This window comes from Drosophila virilis, chromosome 3, assembly GCF_030788295.1.
Source record: "Drosophila virilis strain 15010-1051.87 chromosome 3, Dvir_AGI_RSII-ME, whole genome shotgun sequence".
Lineage (NCBI taxonomy): Eukaryota > Metazoa > Arthropoda > Insecta > Diptera > Drosophilidae > Drosophila > Drosophila virilis.
The window spans coordinates 15807751-15832148 of NC_091545.1; the positions used below are offsets into that span (position 1 = coordinate 15807751).

The 24398-nt window shown below is 39.8% G+C and overlaps 1 protein-coding gene and 1 long non-coding RNA gene across 3 annotated transcripts in view; one reads left to right on the plus strand and one right to left on the minus strand.

The window, feature by feature from the left end:
- Nucleotides 1-24398, minus strand: part of LOC6623963 (frizzled-2) — a 112861-nt gene that overhangs the window by 62346 nt on the left and 26117 nt on the right. Inside the window, exon 3 of the mRNA XM_032434983.2 lies at nt 5648-5724. The gene's annotated coding sequence lies outside the window, so the exon portion shown is untranslated. The remainder of the gene's footprint in view (nt 1-5647; nt 5725-24398) is intronic.
- LOC116650663 (uncharacterized) overlaps nt 7881-24398 on the plus strand; it is a 31224-nt gene continuing 14706 nt past the window's right edge. The window contains exons 1-3 of one of the 2 annotated variants that reach the window (XR_011416454.1): nt 7881-8625; nt 12254-12952; nt 13027-13375. This is a non-coding gene — a long non-coding RNA (uncharacterized lncRNA). Of the gene's footprint in view, nt 8626-12253; nt 12953-13026; nt 13697-24398 lie in introns of those variants that run through there. The other variant, XR_004303683.2, reaches the window with a different exon arrangement.

A 24398-nucleotide genomic window follows, 5' to 3' on the forward strand; every position in this document is an offset into this window, starting at 1 on the left:
AATGTCTTTCAAATCCATTTACAATCCATTTACGAGCTTCTTTCTAATCCAATAGATCCCACGGCGCGTTCCCAGTGACGAGACCAATTTCAAAGCAAAGGGAGCAACCAAAATGCGGGACATTTGCCGACCGACCGACCGACCGCCCGTCCGTCCGTCCTCACTCTTACAGATCCCCCCACGCACAATTGCCAACACGTGTGCGGCGTGCAGTCGTCACGAAACTAAACTGGAAACCAACAACCAACAACTGGCAACTGGCAACTGGCAAACGGAGAGGCGTCATTTAATTAACCCGCGAACGCACACAGCCGGAGCCCCGGCCACGACCACATGATGAGGGTCACCGGTGGGGACCGGTCCGGTCCGTTCCCTGCTTGGACGCCTGCGCAGCGTTGGCCTCGTAAAACGGTAAAATTATTTTTATGCGCTTTTAATAGACTCACGCTTAGACGGGCTGCGGCTGCTGACGTTAGAAGCCCCCCCTTGCATTTCCAGCTCCAGACACAGTCCCGGGCACCGGAGCCCAGGTTCATCTCCACAGTGCATCGTATTTCATGTTTATGAATGCATTTTTATTATGATTTTGTTTTGTGTTGCTGTGATACCTCTGCCTCCCCTGTCACAGACCTTTTCCCACCCAATCTCTGCAGCAATTGCGCCTTCAGTTTCATTTTCATTTCAGTTTTCATATGTCTGCTTTATGAGCGTTGAGTTTTTACAGCGCGGGAAATGTTTACGACACAAATGAAAATCGGATTTGAACTCGATTTGTACGGAGGGCAGGCGATTTCTGTGTGTGTGAGTGAACGTTAAATGAATCTTACAAAACTCATAATAAAGTTGTAAATATTGATTTGCCAGGGCTGAGAGAATAACAATTACATTTGTTACATTAATGAGCAGTTTTATAAAATCGGTTAACTGACAAACGGCCAGCAATTAGGCCATGTGTGGGCTCTATGATTTTATTGAGACATGCCAGCAGCACGAGCTTTGCTTAAAGCCAACGGCAAAGGGGGTTTAAAGCTGAGACCCACAGCCGCAGAGCCCCATTTTCCAGGCAGACCAGGCCTGTCATAAATCTTGAGAGCTACCCGAAAACAAGCCATAAAACACATGAAGGCTGTGTAAATAACAGAGCAAAGGGATGTGTTTGAGTAAGAGCTCGATAGAGACAGAAATAGGGAGTGGCAGAGTGAGAGAGAGCGAGAGCGAGAGGGGGCAGTTGTAGCCGAGGCACCTTTAAGTTCTGGGTCTTCTAGTATGTAGCAATTTATGTGCGAAATAATGGTTTGTTTTTTTTTTTTTTTTTTTTGTTACGCTGCGGGCAGGCAGGCAGCAAATGAAATCAGGCACTGAAACTGGTGGCCATTAATTTATGCAAAGCACAAATTATGATTGGGCCAGGAAGTGGGCAGACACTGGCCTCACTGGCAGCCCTCCAAATAGGCCTACCAACTGGAGCAGGGCAGCGTCATAAGCAGCAGCAGGAGCAGGAGCTGGAGCAGCAGCTGTAACGCGATGATTATGCAAGCTGCCGAGTTCCCATAAAGCATGATGATGATGAGGCTGGTTGAGGGTTGGGCAGGAGGAGAAGTAGCAGCAGCCGAGGCATTTGAATTGGGTGCTGCGGTTTATATTTTTTTTTATTTTTTTTTTTGGGGCATCCAACAGTTAAGGGTAAGTGAAAAGCACCGCAAGAAGAAACGACTTTGGTTAATGGCGCAAAATGTTCGCAGTTGGCAGGCCCAGCCAGGCACGAAAAATGATTTATGGTCCAAGGAAGTTAATTTATTAATTTCAGGACGCTGAGAATGTAGCAACATCAGCAGCAGCAGCAGCAGCAACGGCGGCCGCAGGCGAGTTAAGGAAGCACCCGAAGCGGATCCCGACATGTTTACAAGCTGCCAGAGCCGCAGCCTTAAATTAAAGAAAAAACCGCTAAACAAGGTCACAGAGATAACAAGCGGGATGCCAAAATGGCTAAAGAGAGAGAGAGAGAGAGATAGAGAGAGAGAGAGAGAGCTGATGGGTATGTGTGTTTTAGAAAATATTAAAATTGCAAAAGGTGCAAAATGAAAATTGAAGGAAAAATCCAATTTATTACTCAGCACGTTTAATATGTATCGTTATATCAGGCAACATTATTTTTGGTCAAAATTCATAGGTCAACATTTCCCACCCTCATAGCTTAGTCAAATTTCAGCAGATTTTCATAAATTTCGCCCTTTGTTAGTGGTTCCTCTAGATCAATTTGGCATCCATATGTAGCAACATGATTTTTGGTCATAACTCATCTTAGAAACAAGGTACTTTGGTCTGGTAAGAATATCAGTATGAACATGGTTCGGTTAATTTCCCACAAAGGGCCTACCTCAATCTTAATGACTCTCAATCTTTGACACTGATCCGGGAGGCCTCAACTCGCCACGTACAACAAGCATGAATCTATTCATAGTCCCGAATGGGAACATCAACGTGTCTCTATTAGTCGCCTCGTACGACAAGCGATGACATGCTGTGGAGGTATTCTAGAGCCCGCCTACCACACGGGTATTCAGTTCCCGAACTTCATTTATTCTTAAACCATAAGTAAATGTTTTTAGACGTAATAAGGCAGGTGCTCAAATTTTGAATAGCTACACGAACTATTTACTCTCAACAACTATTATTTATTTATAAACTATTACAAAAATGTATTTCAATCAATAGAGTATGGTTCACAATAACGTGGCTTGCAGATCACATCAGAAATAACGTATACGTCAGAGCGGCCTGCCAACCACCCCAGCTCACCCCTTTCTAATTGATGGAAGCAAGTGCGCGCACACAACTCAATAAAATCAAATTTAGCTCATTAGCAACAAAAATTGATTGCAATATGTTTGTTTCACTTTGATCTAGAGGCACTTAGACGGGGCGGCCATAAATCGAGCAAACGAGCAAGCGACCGCCCGTCGGAGCGAGACGAACTGAAGAATCGGAACTGGCATTGGCCTGGGAAGGGGGAGGCTACATAAATATAGAAATATAGCGAGGCAGCCGGACTAAAAAGGGAGCGCTGAGTGAGCGCTTCAGAGCTGATGGAAAACGCATGGAATTGGCTTTGGCCAGGCCGCAAGTCGGCTGATTTTCTAGTCAATTTCCACAGCAAATGGATAACATTCAGCTCTTGATTAATTGCACAATCCGATGGCGGGCGTTCGGTTCGTACTCTTCAATCGACACTCACCGCATTCCGCGCCACGTTTTGCGCTTATTAAATCATCAGCGCACATTCTGATTCTCTCCGTTTCATTTGCAACGCGTTGAGAAATTGTCGCGTTGACAAACAATTTCATTGGCAGATTGCGAATAAGAATACAACAAATTAAGAGGCCTTGTAAATCAAATGATTATAAAAACATTTCGTTCAGTTCACTTTTATTTTTGATATTTTACATTTTTGAGTGGCGCCCATTAAACTGTCGGCGGGTTACCGCCTACGGAAATGCGTCTAAAAAGAGATCGGGGCAGGAATCAAAATAAAAATTAAATAAAAAAAAAATATGACGGAAGTGTGCGTCGAGCTCGATGCGTGAAAAGCTCAAAGGCAACAGTAAATAGACATTTGATGATGCCTTTCATCTATCCACTCTCCCAAACTTCACCATATCCGAAAGTTGAAAAAATAATAGATATCTATTCATTTCGTAGAATCAAGCAGAATGCCTTTAAGATAACTCAATTGTAGCTCTTGGCGAAGACGAAAAATGAGCTATTGAAAACATTTATAAAGCCATACAAATATTTTCCCCTGCCTTACACTCTTCCAGAAATCTAAAGTGTTTCTTTCCTGTGGAAATCAACAAACAATGCAAAACTGATTGTGATGACATCACAGAGCTCTAAACGAATTCTATATCAATAGATGTCTTATAAAGGCTACGCAATAGATAAATTAATAATATATTTACCAAATAAATAAATTTTGCGGCCTAATGGGCTTGCGTTCAACATATGTTTTCTTATTTTCAATTTGAGCGGCAAAACTTCGTAATAAATTCGATGGTCATAAAAATACATCATCAAATAAATAGTTGCCGTGCTGCACACACGAACAATGCTGGCCGAGCGATAATTCGTAGAGTTCTACTTGGCAAATACGAGTTAAATAAATTGCATCTACACAGCTTTTCCGGGTGCTCCAGAATGTCGAGCTTATCTCTGGCCACACCAGCAGCAGGAGCAGGAGCTGGAGCGGCGGGAGCAGGCCAGAGGCACAGGCAGAGCAACCCTTAAATCACATTTTGCCTAATTTTTCGCTGTCAAAAAAACTCATTAATCTTTTGGTCTGGCTGGCAATGGCAGTGCCATGAAAATGGAACAGGAAAAAACATACGCCGCACGGAAATTGCTATACGAGGGCGCCAAAGCGGCCGAGCCCAGCGACGCACACACACATACACACACACACACACACACCCGGACACACACCCAAAACCAAAAATCCGCTCTCACCTTGCGGAGTTGAAGAAATTGTTGCTGCCCTTGAAAAATGAGCCTCTCGTATGTCAGGCAGAACGCAAATGTCACCCCCAAAAGTTGGTCGAACCGAAAGTCGAACGTGTGTAATTTATTTAAATTTAAGGACAGGCCCAGACTCTCCACAGTACGCGACACTTTTTAGCTAAACTCCAAGCGGAATGCTTGGCTTTTAAGGGTTGGGGTTGAAGGAGGGGGTAGATTGTGAAACCCCGTTCGTTTGGCCCACTTGAATATTGATTTCTTGCGTAATCTTTGCGGCACGCCCGCCGGCTGACTCCAGCTCTAACTCCAAATCCTGAGCCGATAGTGGCCAGGCCTCCATTGACGTTTCATATTTATTAATGAGGCGCATTTGTGTTTGGAATTTTTAATTGAGCATTGGAGTTGGGAGCGGGGAGCCCGGAGTATGCCAGGAGGCTCAAATGTAATTGAGTAATTAACATAAATTATAATACATAATTTTCTTTTGGCATTTTCGTAATTATTGTTAGGTAAATTAGATTCTTAAGGCACAAAGTTTCCTCAGTGTTCGCCGCCTTTAATATACATACACATAAATGAGAAATAATTGTATGGCTTTATTCGTACTCCCACGAAATGTATTTGTTTTTCGCGATAAGCAATTTATGTTAAAAGTTTTCGCTCAAAACTTGGCAAACAGCTACCCACATTGGTGGCAAACCGTTGCCTCCAATGTCCTTTGCTTGAAACCAAATCAAACTAAATCAGCATCAGCACAAAATCTTAAATAATGTTTACACAGTGCCTGAAAAAGGAATCGACAGCAAAGCCGTCAGCGACAGCGACAATGATGACGACAACAGAACATCATCTCAGCATCTATGGCAGTTTCGCAGTTTAACCAGGAATGGAAGTAGACAGATGACAGCAGCCCGGGAGTTTCACACAAAGGAAGCAAGGATAAGTGCTCAAAGTCAGTTGACTTTGAGATGCACTTAAAGCGGATAAGTTAAGACATCTGACAGAAGTCTAGATAAAATTGTACGGACCTCTGATCTATAGGAAAGAGTTTGTGTCCAAGAACTTATGAACTTCAATTCGTCAAATTGCCTTTATTCTTATTTATACAAAAAAATATATGTAAATATGAACTTACCCGAAAATTCCCACACGCACGAATACTTTATTGCTTTTTATTAGTAGGAAGGATACGGAGTTTTATATAACACATTGCTGAAAAAGATAAACAGAGAACGGATTAAGGTAATGTATAAAAGAGAAGTAAAATGAGAGAGAGAAAAAGAGAGAGAGAGAGAGGGGGGGAGGGGGGATAGAACGATGAAAAATAAGTGAGTCAACTACAGCCTCTGGAACAAGGAGATTAGGTTTATTATATTGCAAAACACAAATTGTTAAAGGAACTCTTCTTATGATAGTATCAAAGCCTCACTTGAATTTGTGAGAATCGCCTAGTAAGGCAGTACTTAAAAATTCGTCATTTTTAATTTGTAGCAAATGGGAAAGTAACCTTGGTCTGCATTTGCTAACCACATACCTACATACATATGCACATACATATCTGCATATATACATACACACAAATATAGGTGCTTACAAGCCACAGACATATATATATGCATATGCGCCTGCATACATCAAGTTAATTAAATCACAGACACAATTTTAAATACCACACTTTTAATCAACGCATGAAAACCTGTAATGCTTAGTTGAATTCATGAGAATCGCATAGAGGGGCGATACGTAAAATGATGTGTGTTTTTTTTTTTATTAATTTTTGCGTTTGTTAAAAGACAACATCAATATATACGCACATTCATATATAGATATAAACATACACAAAGTAAAGTAAACGTTGCTGCGTTTTGTATACGCGAAATATACATATGCTTACATATACACACTTAAAGCAGGTAAGGGTATACGTAATACTTGTTATATTGCGTTGCAGTTGAGAAATTTAAGCCTTCATTTCTAGCTATATTTTAAAATGTCTATTTACATAGAGGCATCTATTTACATCGTAAGTCTTTGAATCCTGCGGTTATTTATAAAGTCCATGTATATTAAATGTTAAAAGAGCTTTGGCAACAATATAATGAAAAAGTTTGCATTAGTCTCAACCTATATCCCATCATATAGCTCCTCAAAATATTTATATACTTAGCATAGTTTCAAAGTATGCTTAAACAGCCCGAAAGTGTGTAGAGCATTTAAAATGCTAACAAAATTTCTACACTTTGCAGACAGACACCCAACACGCCGCACACATGACGATACAGGAGAGCAGGAGAGTCGGAAAAGCTGAGAGCTGGGAGTTGGAGTCAGGGCCAGTCATCTGTCAGAAGTTGGCTACCCTGCCGCCATATTGAATTTTGCTGTGTGTCTGGGCTGTGCCTGGTTGAGTCTGGTTGAGTTTGTCTGATGGTTTTCAACCCACCTTGTTGCTGATTGCTGCTGCTGTCACACACATCAACAGCAGCAGCAGCAGCTATGCTGCTGGGATTTACACACACTCACACACACGCACACACTCACGCACAGATAGAAAATGGCAACTTTGTGCATAATTTTGCGCCTTGTTGTCATGTTTCATGACTCCTCTTGGTGTCTCCTGCCTTCGCCCCTGCCTTGGCCTCGTGCTTATGTATGTTTTGTGCTGCCTTGTAAAATGTAAATAAATACGTTGAGCAGGAAAATAATTTTTGTTTGTGTAGTTATATGCCAGTTAAGAGGTTTATGCGTGGCAACAAATCAGGAAAAGTGTTTGCTTTAAGTGACAGACGTAAAAGACATAAGTAGTACCTGCTCAGATGTGGTACGAGCTATAAAAAAAAACTTGTTGTGTAGCTGATGGGCGGAATAATTAAATCACAAGTGAGAGTAGTTAAAAGAGATGTTTAAATTAGAAATGATCTATAGAAGGGAAATCAGAAAGTCATGATAGATAAAAGCAACTTAAATGTGAAGTTAGCTAAGTAGTTTCTAAATATATAAATAATTCATTTGATACTAAAAATTAATACAAGGTGCCCAGCCCATAAGAAAATGCATCTTACACTTGCACAGAAACTATTTCAAAGTTTGATAAATACGTATTTAATTATTATTAATAATACAACAATATTATAAATTATGCAAGTGCAGTGGTTTTTAGATGCTTTGTCTAAGTCCCGGTCATTCAGATAACTTAGCATAAGCCTTCAGATCTCAAATTCTAGGCAAGAAAAGAGTATACTCTGAAACGTTATAGAAGTTAGAGTTATAAGAATAATAATTAAAATAATAATAATAATAAAAAATAATAACAAAACTATAAAACTAATTTTAATAAAATCAACATATATATCTATAATAAACATAACAATAATAATAAAGGAAAAGCCTAATTTTTCAGACACCTTCTGAACTGAATCTTGATTTTAGCACGCATAAACCTAGCTGAGGTGCGTGTGAGGAAATTGCCTAAGCTTGTTAGGGCTTCATTGCCTTGCCTTTATGCTACCAATTTCCACGCACTATGAAAAAAGGGGTGGCCAGCAGCAGCCCTCGAGCAAGACGACAACAGGCCCGCCAGGTCCCGCCCAAGTGGTGCGTTGCTCACGCAGCTATCATCAACAATAATAACGAGAGTACAAGGCACAAAGGAACAGCCTCTGCCTAGCTGCGCCGCCTCTCCTCGTGCTGTTGCTGCCTTCTAAGTTAAGCGTCAAAAGTTTTGATAGCTTATGAGATGCCTACTGGAGCGAGTGCTTCGACTCCGGCGAATCCTTGCTAGAGCCCATTGAGTAGAAGCGGGCAACATTTTTCATTTTTAGTTGAGCAAAATTTTTAACACAAAACTTTTATGTAAAATGTCTTGCGAGATAAAAGTTTAAATTGTCAATTGAAAATGTTGTTGGTAAAAGTTTTTTTGATTAATTTTCACTGCGCTGTGCCGTTGACAATAAACCCGATGAGCTGATGCGGATGCGGGCGCGGAATGCGGGGCGAAGGGCAAGAAAGTGTGTTGAAGTCCCAAACATTTACATGTTCAGTTCGGCACGAGGCAGACAAACAATTGAGCACATTAACGCGCTCAGATATGAAGCAGGAAAGAGACAGAGCCAACGAGTAAGAGAGAGACAGCATATATCTTCTGATTGAGACAAAGAGAGAGATAGAGAGAAAGTCTACTGCGATTTGCATGTGAATGTGTTGAAATAGAATTTAATGGCAAAAATAACAATGAAAAGTGAAGAGCAAATAAATAAAAATAAGCTGCCAAAGTCTATTGAAAAGCCGAGAGTAGAGCAAAGTGAAAAGAGAATTGAGAATGTAGATGACAGAAAAATAAACGTAATACTTTTCTAGGAATCCTTTTATTACATAAAGCTGGGCTAATTTAAAAAAAAAAAAAAAAAGGAATAACGTTTTGCCACCCTATGTGCTAGTCATGCTTCCAAGCAGTTGAAGCCTGAATTGTAATAAAAATTCTCCCGAATTTGATATTATTTATCATCAATAGCATCCCTATTTCCAATATGCCTAGGTTATTTTGTGCTCTTTAGTGCAATAGCAGACAATTTTATTGCCCTTTTCATAATGTTTAGTTGTTGTTGAAAAAAGGACTGCCCTTTTTGCCATCACATAGGCTTTGTTATGTTAACACAGTTTCTAAACTACCTCAATGGTAGTTAAAGTGTTTCTTAAGCCGACTTTGAACGTAGCTTTAATCGTAATAAAACTGAGAACTATTTGATTTTTATAATATTAATCAATAACTTCTTTCTTCTGTTTTGTTGCCTTACCTCATTCATATTATTCTACAAAAATAATCAGATTTTTGCCTGGAAAAAATTATTACATGGATCAAAGTTAAAGAAATTTGCTTTTAAAATATTTTAAACATTTAAACAAATTGGAGTTTTAGCTCACTCGAATTGCCCATTTTACAGGGTATCTTGTAGTCTATCGTGTAGTGCCATGTAATTCTATATGCTCGTTGTCTGCTCTAATGCCATTTGCTTTATTTTTCATCAAAATTTCTCTACGCCTCAACCTTTGTCATTGCTAGCTCTCTCTCTCTCTCTGTGTGTTAGTGTCTTCTTGGTTTTCCCCTTCTTCGTGATTTACTGTTGGAAAAGCCATTTTGTACAATTTCCACACGATTGATTTCGCAAATTTTCGCCGCAAGTGCCCCCAGAAGCGAAATAGCAACCACAACCTCGCCCAACTCCTCAACACTTCCGCCCATCACATACACACACACACACACACACACACATATATTTGGCAGCTGGGTACCAGGCTGGTCTCTACACTTGTAATGCCTTTTGCCCTGTAGCCACAATTACCCAAAAAGCCGATCCAATTGCCGCTGCCGCCGCCCCACCGCGTACTCACGTTGTCGAAAAAGGACACCCTGCCAGGGTCACATGACTACTTTCCTTTGGGCTTATCGAGGAACACATCTCTCTAATGCAATTAAGCCGCCTCGCATTGCCTGCAATTCATAAATATTTTATTTGACCTCAGCACAGGAGCATAACTTTCAGAGGAGCAGAGAACTGAAAACCCAAACCCAAACCGAAAGCCAAAACCGAACGGTTGGAAAAAATAATGTTCACATAGACATTGCATATACGCCAGCGTGGCCAGCCAATATGCTTTGCTACTTTTTGGGGTCATTATTACTTAACGCCCTGGCAATGTTAGGCAAATTGCTTTTCGGACCAGCCACTGGAGTGGGCTGGCGTCAAGTAAAACGGATTCTCTGTTTGCCAAGCATATTAGAGAGCTGCATGTGCTGCCTTTTGGGTGTCTCTGACTCTGTCTCTGTCTCAGTCGTTGTCCAACCCCCACAGTTGGGGAAACAAATGGCGTGTGGCAAAGGCAAAGGGTTAAAAGGTGCGGTTTGCCACGCTCCACGGTCTACGCTTCCTCGTCGCGGTGCCGGAAACAACCACCTAAAATGGACACCAGCTGCATTTGCTTTGTCTCTTACTGTTTACTTTTCCTGGCTTGGGGTCCTTTTCTTTGCTTTGATGTGCCACAAATTAATTGCCTACAATTAGGCGCTCCGGCAAATGTCATTCACTCACTCGCTCGACTTCAAGTTGTAAGCATTTTTGACACTTACCGTTGTTCCTGTTTGTAACGCTAGCTTAAAGGCTTGCCAAGTCTGAAAACATAGCAGAAGCGGACAAAACTGTTTGTTAGTGCAAAGTTCCCAAAAGAAGTCCACTACAGCAATTCCTGACAAAACATATGCCATTACAGCATTACTTGTGTATACTTGTGGAATGTCTGTCACATGCAGAGAGCGGCAGAAACAAAAAAAAAAGAAGGGAGATAGGAAAGAGAAGGAAAGGGAATGCTTGTAGGAAAAAGTTCCTGAAAACTTTGCTTGTATCCTCGACCAAAAGAGGGACTTTTGCTAATGAAAAGTGTCTGCCGTTGGCTCTTGAAAACTTTTTCATTGACTGGAACTGCACCCGAGTCCAGTTATGCCAGCGGAAGTTACTTTCTTTTCATTTTTTTTTCTTCATATTTATTGAAAGTAATAAAGCAAACGATCGAATAGGGTGTACGAAAGGAACGCTGAAGATTTTATGCCCTTATTGTGGGCAACTGCCATAAAAATTTCAATAAATTTATATATATACATCTATTTATTTGGCTTAAGCAGGGCTAATAAATTATCGTTGGTTCGGCTATTGATCACACTGCTTACAATTTTAAATGAATCAATTCGATTTCAAGTTTTTAAAGAATCATTCTGCTTACCTACATTTATGCTGAAGTAAGAAATAAAATGGAAACTGAACTATGTCTAGATTTTAATACACCAGTCCGTGGCCATTATTCGAGTTATTGTTGCTTAGTGGACTGGAGTTTCCTTCATTTTTATATTGTTTCTTATTTTTTTCCAAATAAATGTGGTTCAGACCTGGCTGTTTTTTGAATTGCTTTCGTCTTCAAATCAAGCTGGCTTAAAATTAAGAAGCACTAACTAGGTATTACAAACAAAATAAAATGGGGTCTACGCAATAGAAACCAGCTAGAGATACGAGTTTGACACTCAGCCAGCTCTGGTGCTGGTCAAAGTTTTCGTGCCAAGCAGAAATTACATTTTGTGCCGCATTTGGGTTTTTATTGTTGGCCAAGTCCCCCGACACATTCTTAATGGCAAGCACAAAGCACTGACCAAAAGATTTATTATCAAATGTCATTTTTGCTCGCTTGCTCTCAATTCCCACACTCCATATAAATGTATACACACACACACACACACACACACACACACACACACACACGCACACACACATACAATCTCTGTGCGGATTCTGTCTGCCCTAAAGCATTTGTTATAATCAAAAGTTCTTGACTATATGCGCTGATTGCGCTCTGCGCTTTGATTTCACTGAACTTTCGCAAATAGTTTTGCCATTTCGCCAGCCGGAGTCGCGCCTCGTGTCGTATGCGCAATTTATATGGCTTAACGCTGACAGTTCAATAAGCCAGCCACAGCCTGTCGCTCACCAGCTGACTCCCTGTCTGTCTCTATGGCTCTTTAATTTTCATAAATAACCGAAAAGAAAAAAAAAATAAAAAGAAGAAAAGTTATAGGCCACCAACTATTGGCAAACTACCTGAGACCCAAGCCACTAATTACGCATACGCAGTGTTGCCGGGTTGCAAAAGTTCCAAAGTTCCTTAACCTGACTACCGACTGCCATTTCAATAACTTCTGTTGCAGTTCTCATATAGCTGCGAGGGATTTAGCCTAGACACAGGCACAGGCAGTGCCAACATTTTTGGCTACCATATATCGTTTTAACATAATTTCTGTGGCAAAATTAACTTTATGAACTGTTGAGCAAAACGAGGGAAGCAACCTGCAATCGGCAACTAAAGATAGAAGACAGTCCTTGGAGCGTGCGCCGCACAACCTGCCACTTAAAACAAATAACAAAGTTTTGCTTAACTTTGCGGCAAGTCGCTCGATGGGCTCGCCCCGAATCGGTTGCCCTGCCAGCCCTGAGCCTGCGTTAGATTCCTTCTCCTGCACCCAAGGAGCTGCCCCAGTCATGCCTTGTCAAAATTATGGCCAGACACAAAGCAATGTCGTCGTCAACGACGTGGTGCGGCTTTGTCTTGGGCGTTGCAGGAAATCATTCGCAGTGTGCGACTCGGAGTCGACCGCCCGACAAAGTCGACCCCCTTAGGCTAAATTACGTATGAAAATGGATTTTATTAAAAAGAAGTTGGCGACGGCAAGACATTTACGAAAGCAGCAAGGCAAACGACAGCAACTCTGTTTACGTTTGCCCATCAACAATAAATTGAGAGCTGTTCAAAAAAAATAAAAACATTCAGAAGCAATCAAAAAAAGCTGTACACAAATAAAATACCTTTAAAAGGTTCATATAAGTTTATGTACAAGTATAACAAGCAGGTATTACCAAGCTTTATAAAGGGTTTCTCTAAAATTTCTTTCATTTCACTTAATCCACTCATTTTCCGCCGCAGGTTGTGGATTGAATTTGAATATGATATGCATTTAAACTAACTTTTTAAACCTACACACATGGAGTACATTTTTTCCGGAGAATAATGGCTTTTGTCAAAATGTATGCAAATCATGGCTTTGCTTTGCCGAGTTTTGTGTGATAAACGGCTGCATTTAGCTATTAGCCAGACACGCTAATTGGAATTGATGGAGAGCGAAAAGAAGGAAACGCTTGAATAGCTGCAATCGGAGAAGTCTAGAGCTGCACATCGCCCATATTACTAAACGCCACTCAAGAGCCAATAAATGAAGGCAGCTTGGAGTTGGGAGGGGGGCATTTTTGGGCAATTGTCTGCATTGAAGCTTGAGGTAATTGCACTGCTTTCAACGCCCCAACAAAACAATAAGCCTTAACTGAGAAGCACAACACCTAACCGGCAAATACACCCACACACACGCACACACTGCCATCGATACGGCGCCAACTTTGGGCCAACTTCATGAATTTTGAATGAAACTAAGGCTAAGTCACAGCCAGAACCCTGCCAGAAGACGTGAGGCAGTCGCAGTTGAAGCCGGGCGTCGTCCTACTCGGTTCGCTTGCGCTGTCGTTTGTGTCGTTTGTGTCGTTCCTGACTACCGACGACTACTTAGAGACGCCTAAACAGCTTCATTACTTTTATGGGGCTGGCGGCGCGCTTCGTTGGCTCGCCCATTGTCTGGGGCCAGGCCAGAGCCGTTGTCTGCCCAGGCGCAAATTTGTTTGTGTAAATTAAATGAAATGACTGTAAAAATGCCAAATAAGCTAATTTGCGGTTAGTTTTCCACAACAATACACGCATACATACATACATACACATTTATACAAAAGGAGACCATAACTCTGCCCGGCGCCCATCATTATCAATCACAAACAAAATGGCGGCACAGACAGCCATTGCTCACTTTAACGGTTCACCCCATCAACACTGCATAAAACGCGCGCGCGCTCCGCGTCCAATTGGAGCTATCCACTTGGCCAGCTGGACGCTACGCGTTGTTGTGGTCCTACTCATCGCCCATCGTCCGAGCTGCATATTAAATGCAGACAAGTCTCTGTCATGGTTATTTGTGCCGCTTGGCCATGAATTTTGCATTAGAGTTTAGTTAAAGTGCAGCTGGTGCAAATAGCAGCAGCAACAACGGATAGTTTTCCGGCACGTTTCCAGCACTATGGAAAAGCGTAGCGAAACTTTTTATAGAACTGCGCGAACAAAGCACAGACCAGGGAACCATTTGCCATTTACTATGAAAACTGTTTTTTAAAGAACGCTTTAACGCAAAGCATTTAAAAGGCAAAACGTTTAAATAAAATATGTCGATAGCTCAGAAAAAGTACATACAGGCAACTTTTCCTTATACAAACTAAAAGTATTATATTATATTTATGAAAGTTTTAAATATTACATATGTCAAGAGCTGAAAGACAGGTGTCGTACCCACTTATTTGGCAATTCCAGACCCATTTCTATTTAAGTATAAATGTGTATATAGAGTAGGACATCTCTGCCTTATATTCACAGTATTAAACTGACTATTTAATATATAAATTATTATTTGGTAGCTTACACGGACAAGCAAAGCGGTATAAGGCGATTTTTTTGTATAGAAAGCGATGCATTCTATATCTTATACGATAGACTCAGCCCCTAATCGAGCACTTCGCTTCGAGTTTTTAGTTATTTTTAATGCTAACTATTCGATGCTTAAAAATGAATAAATTAAAGCCTTATGCCCAATTCAGGCGAATAGTATACTTTTACGTAGTCGCATGTATATAAATAATCGCACTGGCAATAAATTGTCAAAATCCCAAAAACGGAGAATAATAGCAGCAACAACAACAACAAAACATACAAAAACGCACAAATAAATTGCAAATGAGTTGCATATCAAATGATCATTAGCATTTCGTAGGCATTTTAATTGAAAATTTATATGGCCATTGGCGGAGGCGGAGGCGGGGCAAAGCAAACTTTTCTGTCAACGTGGCTGGATGAGCTGTACGCCGGCAGGGAGGTAGGAGGCAGAATTTCTGGACACGCTGTTTTGCATATCAATCTGAAAATCAATTAGAACTTGCTGGCACGCGCCAGCTGCCCAACTTTTTTCATTAAAATTAAGCGCCAGTGCCAGTGCCACAGCAGCTTGATATGGAAGTTCGGAGGCGGAGGTGAACCTGTGGGAGCCAAGCTCAACCTGAGCGCAAAAACTTTTACGCTGAACACAAAAATGTATAATTACGAGCGTTTACATAGAGTTTCACTGAATAACTCTCGCTTTAAAAGCAAAGCCCGCTTACAGTTTGCTATTCACCAACAACAGCAACAAGCCACACACATCCTTTCAGCAGCGTGTGGCTCTCAGGCATCGTTGGTTTATAGAAAAAATTTGCATAAAGTGCGCATAAATTATGCCGTGAAAAAAAGTTATAATACCATACTTACAGCAGGACTTGCGGGGAGCAAAAATGCTTCTATCTGCCCAATAACATATACATATACCCCCCATCCCATCAATCCCGACGGGCCGTAGTCTCTGTTCAGGTGTGTGTTGCCCGGGACGCATGTGACAGAAACTGCGCAACTTTCAACGTGGCTTTGAGCGGAGGAATGAGTGTAACAAGTCGGGTCTTCACTGTTTACACTTAAGCACAACAGCAACAACGACAACAACGGGAAGAGCAACAACTGCGACGAGCAACAAATTTGTTTAACAAAAATTTCATAAAATAATGCAAAAGTTTCCTCTGCTGTTCCTATAATTCATTCCGGGCGGGCAGCTGTTGTCGCCGCCAGTTGGTTGACACTTTCCGCCGGGCTCGATTGCAACTAGAAATTTGTTAAAGCAAAATGTTCATCAATTCATTAGATTGCCCGGCGCTAGAAATTGTTTCCCCATCAGCAACAATAACAGGCAGCTGTGAGCTGAGCTACTACGAGTTAATTTGTCACTTGTTATCTAAGCGAACCTGAAAAGTTTCTCAAATAAACCCAATCATTTTGCTAGTTGATCATCAAGCAGATGTCACATCATGACTTTGGATATCGATAAGTTTGAAATTGATTAATACATTGAATAGCTTAAGTTAACTCAACACAGATTCGCGTGACGCGTGAAAGTTGCTTAGAATACGTAGAGTAATCTACCTTATATATGTATAATATCTACATAAACGTCCAATCTCTAAGATCTCTCTATTATACCACCTTCTCAGTTTCGAAATTTTTCAATTTTTCTTACTTTTACTTAGTTATTTCATAGAGTGCTATAAAGGCGTCACTTAAATTCATGAAAATCGCATAGAAAGGCAATATATATGTCAAACATAACAAGATATATAGCAAGGCTCAGAGAGCGAGTAAAAACACGAACAGGTGAGATATATAAAAAATGAGAGATAAATAGAGATATATATATAGATAAATAGATAGATAAATGAATAGAGATGTCTTAAATAGCGCCGTTATAGGTAAATTTCATGAATTCAATAGAATTGTTTATTTTATTAGTATTATTCAAAATATTAATACCTTTTTAATACTTTATTCATTTATTATATTTACTTACTTAAATTAATATTAAATTTAGGTAAAAATTTCCCACCCCATAACTCGGCCAAATCTCATCCGATTTTTACGAGGTTGGGCTTTTTGTTCATGGTTTTCCCTCTAAAATAATCTGCCATTAATATCTGAACACCGATTTTTTAGTCAAAATTCATGTCTACATCTTACCCCAAGATTCGTATATAGACATGGGTCAAAATTTACCCACCCCATAACTCGGCCAGATCTCAACCGATTTTTACGAGGTTGGGCTTTTTGTTCATGGTTTTCCCTCTAAAATAATCTGGCATTAAAATCTCAACACCGATTTCTTAGTCGAAATTCATGTCTAAGTCTTACCCCAAGATTCGTATATAGACATGGGTCAAAATTTACCAACCCCATAACTCGGCCAAGACTCAACCGATTTTTACGAGGTTGGGCGTTTAGTTCATGGTTTTCCCTCTAGAATAATCTGGCATTAAAATCTCAACACCGATTTTTTAGTCGAAATTCATGTCTAAATCTTACCCCAAGATTCGTATATAGACATGGATCAAAATTTACCAACCCCATAACTCGGCCAAATCTCAACCGATTTTTACGAGGTTGGGCTTTTTGTTCATGGTTTTCCCTCTAGAATAATCTGGCATTAAAATCTCAACACCGATTTTTTAGTCGAAATTCATGTCTAATTCTTGCCCCAAGATTCGTATATAGACATGGGTCAAAATTTACCAACCCCATAACTCGGCCAAATCTCATCTGATTTTTACGAGGTTGGGCTTTTTGTTCATGGTTTTCCCTCTAGAATAATCTGGCATTAAAATCTCAACACCGATTTTTTAGTCGAAATTCATGTCTAAATCTTACCCCAAGATTCGTATATAAACATGGGTCAAAATTTACCAACCCCATAACTCGGCCAAATCTCATCCGAATTTTACGAGGTTGGGCTTTTTGTCCATGGTTTTCCCTCTAGAATAATCTGGCATTAAAATCTCAACACCCATTTTTTAGTCGAAATTCATGTCTAAATCTTACCCCAAGATTCGTATATAGACATGGGTCAAAATTTACCACCCCCATAACTCGGCCAAAACTCAACCGATTTTTACGAGGTTGGGCTTTTTGTTCATGGGTTTCCCTCTAGAATAATCTGGCATTAAAATCTCAACACCGATTTTTTAGTCGAAATTCATGTCTAAATCTTACCCCAAGATTCGTATATAGACATGGGTCAAAATTTACCAACCCCATAACTCGGCCAAATCTCATCCGATTTTTACGAGGTTGGGCTTTTTGTCCATGGTTTTCCCTCTAGAATAATCTGGCATTAAAATCTCAACACCGATTTTTTAGTTGAAATTCATGTCTAAATCTTACCCCAAGATTCGTATATAGACATGGATCAAAATTTACCAACCCCATAACTCGGCCAAATCTCAACCGATTTTTACGAGGTTGGGCTTTTTGTTCATGGTTTTCCCTCTAGAATAATCTGGCATTAAAATCTCAACACCGATTTTTTAGTCGAAATTCATGTCTAAATCTTACCCCAAGATTCGTATATAGACATGGGTCAAAATTTACCACCCCCATAACTCGGCCAAAACTCAACCGATTTTTACGAGGTTGGGCTTTTTGTTCATGGGTTTCCCTCTAGAATGATCTGGCATTAAAATCTCAACACCGATTTTTTAGTCGAAATTCATGTTTAAATCTTACCCCAAGATTCGTATATAGACATGGGTCAAAATTTACCACCCCCATAACTCGGCCAAAACTCAACCGATTTTTACGAGGTTGGGCTTTTTGTTGATGGGTTTCCCTCTAGAATAATCTGGCATTAAAATCTCAACACCGATTTTTTAGTCGAAATTCATGTCTAAATCTTACCCCAAGATTCGTATATAGACATGGGTCAAAATTTACCAACCCCATAACTCGGCCAAATCTCATCCGATTTTTACGAGGTTGGGCTTTTTGTCCATGGTTTTCCCTCTAGAATAGTCTGGCATTAAAATCTCAACACCGATTTTTTAGTTGAAATTCATGTCTAAATCTTACCCCAAGATTCGTATATAGACATGGATCAAAATTTACCAACCCCATAACTCGGCCAAATCTCAACCGATTTTTACGAGGTTGGGCTTTTTGTTCGTGGTTTTCCCTCTAGAATAATCTGGCATTAAAATCTCAACACCGATTTTTTAGTCGAAATTCATGTCTAAATCTTACCCCAAGATTCGTATATAGACATGGGTCAAAATTTACCACCCACATAACTCGGCCAAATCTCATCCGAATTTTGCGAGGTTGGGCTTTTTGTTTATGGTTTTCCCTCTAGAATAATCTGGCATCAAAATCTCAACACCGATTTTTTAGTCGAAATTCATGTCTAAATCTTACCCCAAGATTCGTATATAGACATGGGTCAAAATTTACCACCCCCATAACTCGGCCAAAACTCAACCGATTTTTACGAGGTTGGGCTTTTTGTTCATGGGTTTCCCTCTAGCATAATCTGGCATTAAAATCTCACAACCGATTTTTTAGTCGAAATTCATGTCAAAATCTTACCCCAAGATTCGTATATAGACATGGGTCAAAATTTACCAACCCCATAACTCGGCCAAATCTCATCCGATTTTTACGAGGTTCGGCTTTTTGTCCATGGTTTTCCCTCTAGAATAATCTGGCATTAAAATCTCAACACCGATTTTTTAGTCGAAATTCATGTCTAAATCTAACCCCAAGATTCGTATATAAACATGGGTCAAAATTTACCAACCCCATAACTCGGCCAAATCTCATCCGAATTTTACGAGGTTGGGCTTTTTGTCCATGGTTTTCCCTCTAGAATAATCTGGCATTAAAATCTCAACACCGATTTTTTAGTCGAAATTCATGTCTAAATCTTACCCCAAGATTCGTATATAGACATGGGTCAAAATTTACCACCCCCATAACTCGGCCAAAACTCAACCGATTTTTACGAGGTTGGGCTTTTTGTTCATGGGTTTCCCTCTAGAATAATCTGGCATTAAAATCTCAACACCGATTTTTTAGTCGAAATTCATGTCTAAATCTTACCCCAAGATTCGTATATAGACATGGGTCAAAATTTACCAACCCCATAACTCGGCCAAATCTCATCCGATTTTTACGAGGTTCGGCTTTTTGTCCATGGTGTTCCCTCTAGAATAATCTGGCATTAAAATCTCAACACCGATTTTTTAGTCGAAATTCATGTCTAAATCTTACCCCAAGATTCGTATATAGACATGGGTCAAAATTTACCACCCCCATAACTCGGCCAAAACTCAACCGATTTTAACGAGGTTGGGCTTTTTGTTCATGGTTTTCCCTCTAGAATAATCTGGCATTAAAATCTCAACACCGATTTTTTAGTCGAAATTCATGTCTAATTCTTGCCCCAAGATTCGTATATTGACATGGGTCAAAATTTACCACCCCCATAACTCGGCCAAATCTCATCCGATTTTTACGAGGTTGGGCTTTTTGTTCATGGTTTTCCCTCTAGAATAATCTGGCATTAAAATCTCAACACCGATTTTTTAGTCGAAATTCATGTCTAAGTCTTACCCCAAGATTCGTATATAGACATGGGTCAAAATTTACCACCCCCATAACTCGGTCAAAACTCAACCGATTTTTACTAGGTTGGGCTTTTTGTTCATGGTTTTCCCTCTAGAATAATCTGGCATTAAAATCTCAACACCGATTTTTTAATCGAAATTCATGTCTAAATCTCACCCCAAGATTCGTATATAGACATGGATCAAAATTTACCAACCCCATAACTCGGCCAAATCTCATCCGATTTTTACGAGGTTGGGCTTTTTGTCCATGGTTTTCCCTCTAGAATAATCTGGCATTAAAATCTCAACACCGATTTTTAATCGAAATTCATGTCTAAATATTACCCCAAGATTCGTATATAGACATGGATCAAAATTTACCAACCCCATAACTCGGCCAAATCTCATCCGATTTTTACGAGGTTGGGCTTTTTGTCCATGGTTTTCCCTCTAGAATAATCTGGCATTAAAATCTCAACACCGATTTTTTAGTCGAAATTCATGTGTAAATCTTACCCCAAGATTCGTATATAGACATGGATCAAAATTTACCAACCCCATAACTCGGCCAAGACTCAACCGATTTTTACGAGGTTGGGCTTTTTGTTCATGGTTTTCCCTCTAGAATAATCTGGCATTAAAATCTCAACACCGATTTTTTAGTCGAAATTCATGTCTAAATCTTACCCCAAGATTCGTATATAGACATGGGTCAAAATTTACCACCCCCATAACTCGGCCAAAACTCAACCGATTTTTACGAGGTTGGGCTTTTTGTTCATGGGTTTCCCTCTAGAATAATCTGGCATTAAAATCTCAACACCGATTTTTTAGTCGAAATTCATGTCTAAATCTTACCCCAAGATTCGTATATAGACATGGGTCAAAATTTACCAACCCCATAACTCGGCCAAATCTCATCCGATTTTTACGAGGTTGGGCTTTTTGTCCATGGTTTTCCCTCTAGAATAATCTGGCATTAAAATCTCAACACCGATTTTTTAGTTGAAATTCATGTCTAAATCTTACCCCAAGATTCGTATATAGACATGGATCAAAATTTACCAACCCCATAACTCGGCCAAATCTCAACCGATTTTTACGAGGTTGGGCTTTTTGTTCATGGTTTTCCCTCTAGAATAATCTGGCATTAAAATCTCAACACCGATTTTTTAGTCGAAATTCATGTCTAAATCTTACCCCAAGATTCGTATATAGACATGGGTCAAAATTTACCACCCCCATAACTCGGCCAAAACTCAACCGATTTTTACGAGGTTGGGCTTTTTGTTCATGGGTTTCCCTCTAGAATGATCTGGCATTAAAATCTCAACACCGATTTTTTAGTCGAAATTCATGTTTAAATCTTACCCCAAGATTCGTATATAGACATGGGTCAAAATTTACCACCCCCATAACTCGGCCAAAACTCAACCGATTTTTACGAGGTTGGGCTTTTTGTTGATGGGTTTCCCTCTAGAATAATCTGGCATTAAAATCTCAACACCGATTTTTTAGTCGAAATTCATGTCTAAATCTTACCCCAAGATTCGTATATAGACATGGGTCAAAATTTACCAACCCCATAACTCGGCCAAATCTCATCCGATTTTTACGAGGTTGGGCTTTTTGTCCATGGTTTTCCCTCTAGAATAGTCTGGCATTAAAATCTCAACACCGATTTTTTAGTTGAAATTCATGTCTAAATCTTACCCCAAGATTCGTATATAGACATGGATCAAAATTTACCAACCCCATAACTCGGCCAAATCTCAACCGATTTTTACGAGGTTGGGCTTTTTGTTCGTGGTTTTCCCTCTAGAATAATCTGGCATTAAAATCTCAACACCGATTTTTTAGTCGAAATTCATGTCTAAATCTTACCCCAAGATTCGTATATAGACATGGGTCAAAATTTACCACCCACATAACTCGGCCAAATCTCATCCGAATTTTGCGAGGTTGGGCTTTTTGTTTATGGTTTTCCCTCTAGAATAATCTGGCATCAAAATCTCAACACCGATTTTTTAGTCGAAATTCATGTCTAAATCTTACCCCAAGATTCGTATATAGACATGGGTCAAAATTTACCACCCCCATAACTCGGCCAAAACTCAACCGATTTTTACGAGGTTGGGCTTTTTGTTCATGGGTTTCCCTCTAGCATAATCTGGCATTAAAATCTCACAACCGATTTTTTAGTCGAAATTCATGTCAAAATCTTACCCCAAGATTCGTATATAGACATGGGTCAAAATTTACCAACCCCATAACTCGGCCAAATCTCATCCGATTTTTACGAGGTTCGGCTTTTTGTCCATGGTTTTCCCTCTAGAATAATCTGGCATTAAAATCTCAACACCGATTTTTTAGTCGAAATTCATGTCTAAATCTAACCCCAAGATTCGTATATAAACATGGGTCAAAATTTACCAACCCCATAACTCGGCCAAATCTCATCCGAATTTTACGAGGTTGGGCTTTTTGTCCATGGTTTTCCCTCTAGAATAATCTGGCATTAAAATCTCAACACCGATTTTTTAGTCGAAATTCATGTCTAAATCTTACCCCAAGATTCGTATATAGACATGGGTCAAAATTTACCACCCCCATAACTCGGCCAAAACTCAACCGATTTTTACGAGGTTGGGCTTTTTGTTCATGGGTTTCCCTCTAGAATAATCTGGCATTAAAATCTCAACACCGATTTTTTAGTCGAAATTCATGTCTAAATCTTACCCCAAGATTCGTATATAGACATGGGTCAAAATTTACCAACCCCATAACTCGGCCAAATCTCATCCGATTTTTACGAGGTTCGGCTTTTTGTCCATGGTGTTCCCTCTAGAATAATCTGGCATTAAAATCTCAACACCGATTTTTTAGTCGAAATTCATGTCTAAATCTTACCCCAAGATTCGTATATAGACATGGGTCAAAATTTACCACCCCCATAACTCGGCCAAAACTCAACCGATTTTAACGAGGTTGGGCTTTTTGTTCATGGTTTTCCCTCTAGAATAATCTGGCATTAAAATCTCAACACCGATTTTTTAGTCGAAATTCATGTCTAATTCTTGCCCCAAGATTCGTATATTGACATGGGTCAAAATTTACCACCCCCATAACTCGGCCAAATCTCATCCGATTTTTACGAGGTTGGGCTTTTTGTTCATGGTTTTCCCTCTAGAATAATCTGGCATTAAAATCTCAACACCGATTTTTTAGTCGAAATTCATGTCTAAGTCTTACCCCAAGATTCGTATATAGACATGGGTCAAAATTTACCACCCCCATAACTCGGTCAAAACTCAACCGATTTTTACTAGGTTGGGCTTTTTGTTCATGGTTTTCCCTCTAGAATAATCTGGCATTAAAATCTCAACACCGATTTTTTAATCGAAATTCATGTCTAAATCTCACCCCAAGATTCGTATATAGACATGGATCAAAATTTACCAACCCCATAACTCGGCCAAATCTCATCCGATTTTTACGAGGTTGGGCTTTTTGTCCATGGTTTTCCCTCTAGAATAATCTGGCATTAAAATCTCAACACCGATTTTTAATCGAAATTCATGTCTAAATATTACCCCAAGATTCGTATATAGACATGGATCAAAATTTACCAACCCCATAACTCGGCCAAATCTCATCCGATTTTTACGAGGTTGGGCTTTTTGTCCATGGTTTTCCCTCTAGAATAATCTGGCATTAAAATCTCAACACCGATTTTTTAGTCGAAATTCATGTGTAAATCTTACCCCAAGATTCGTATATAGACATGGATCAAAATTTACCAACCCCATAACTCGGCCAAGACTCAACCGATTTTTACGAGGTTGGGCTTTTTGTTCATGGTTTTCCCTCTAGAATAATCTGGCATTAAAATCTCAACACCGATTTTTTAGTCGAAATTCATGTCTAAATCTTACCCCAAGATTCGTATATAGACATGGATCATAATTTACCAACCCCATAACTCGGCCAAATCTCATCTGATTTTTACGAGGTTGGGCTTTTTGTTCATGGGTTTCCCTCTAGAATTATCTGGCATTAAAATCTCAACACCGATTTTTTAGTCGAAATTCATGTCTAAATCTTACCCCAAGATTCGTATATAGACATGGGTCAAAATTTACCAACCCCATAACTCGGCCAAATCTCATCCGATTTTTACGAGGTTCGGCTTTTTGTCCA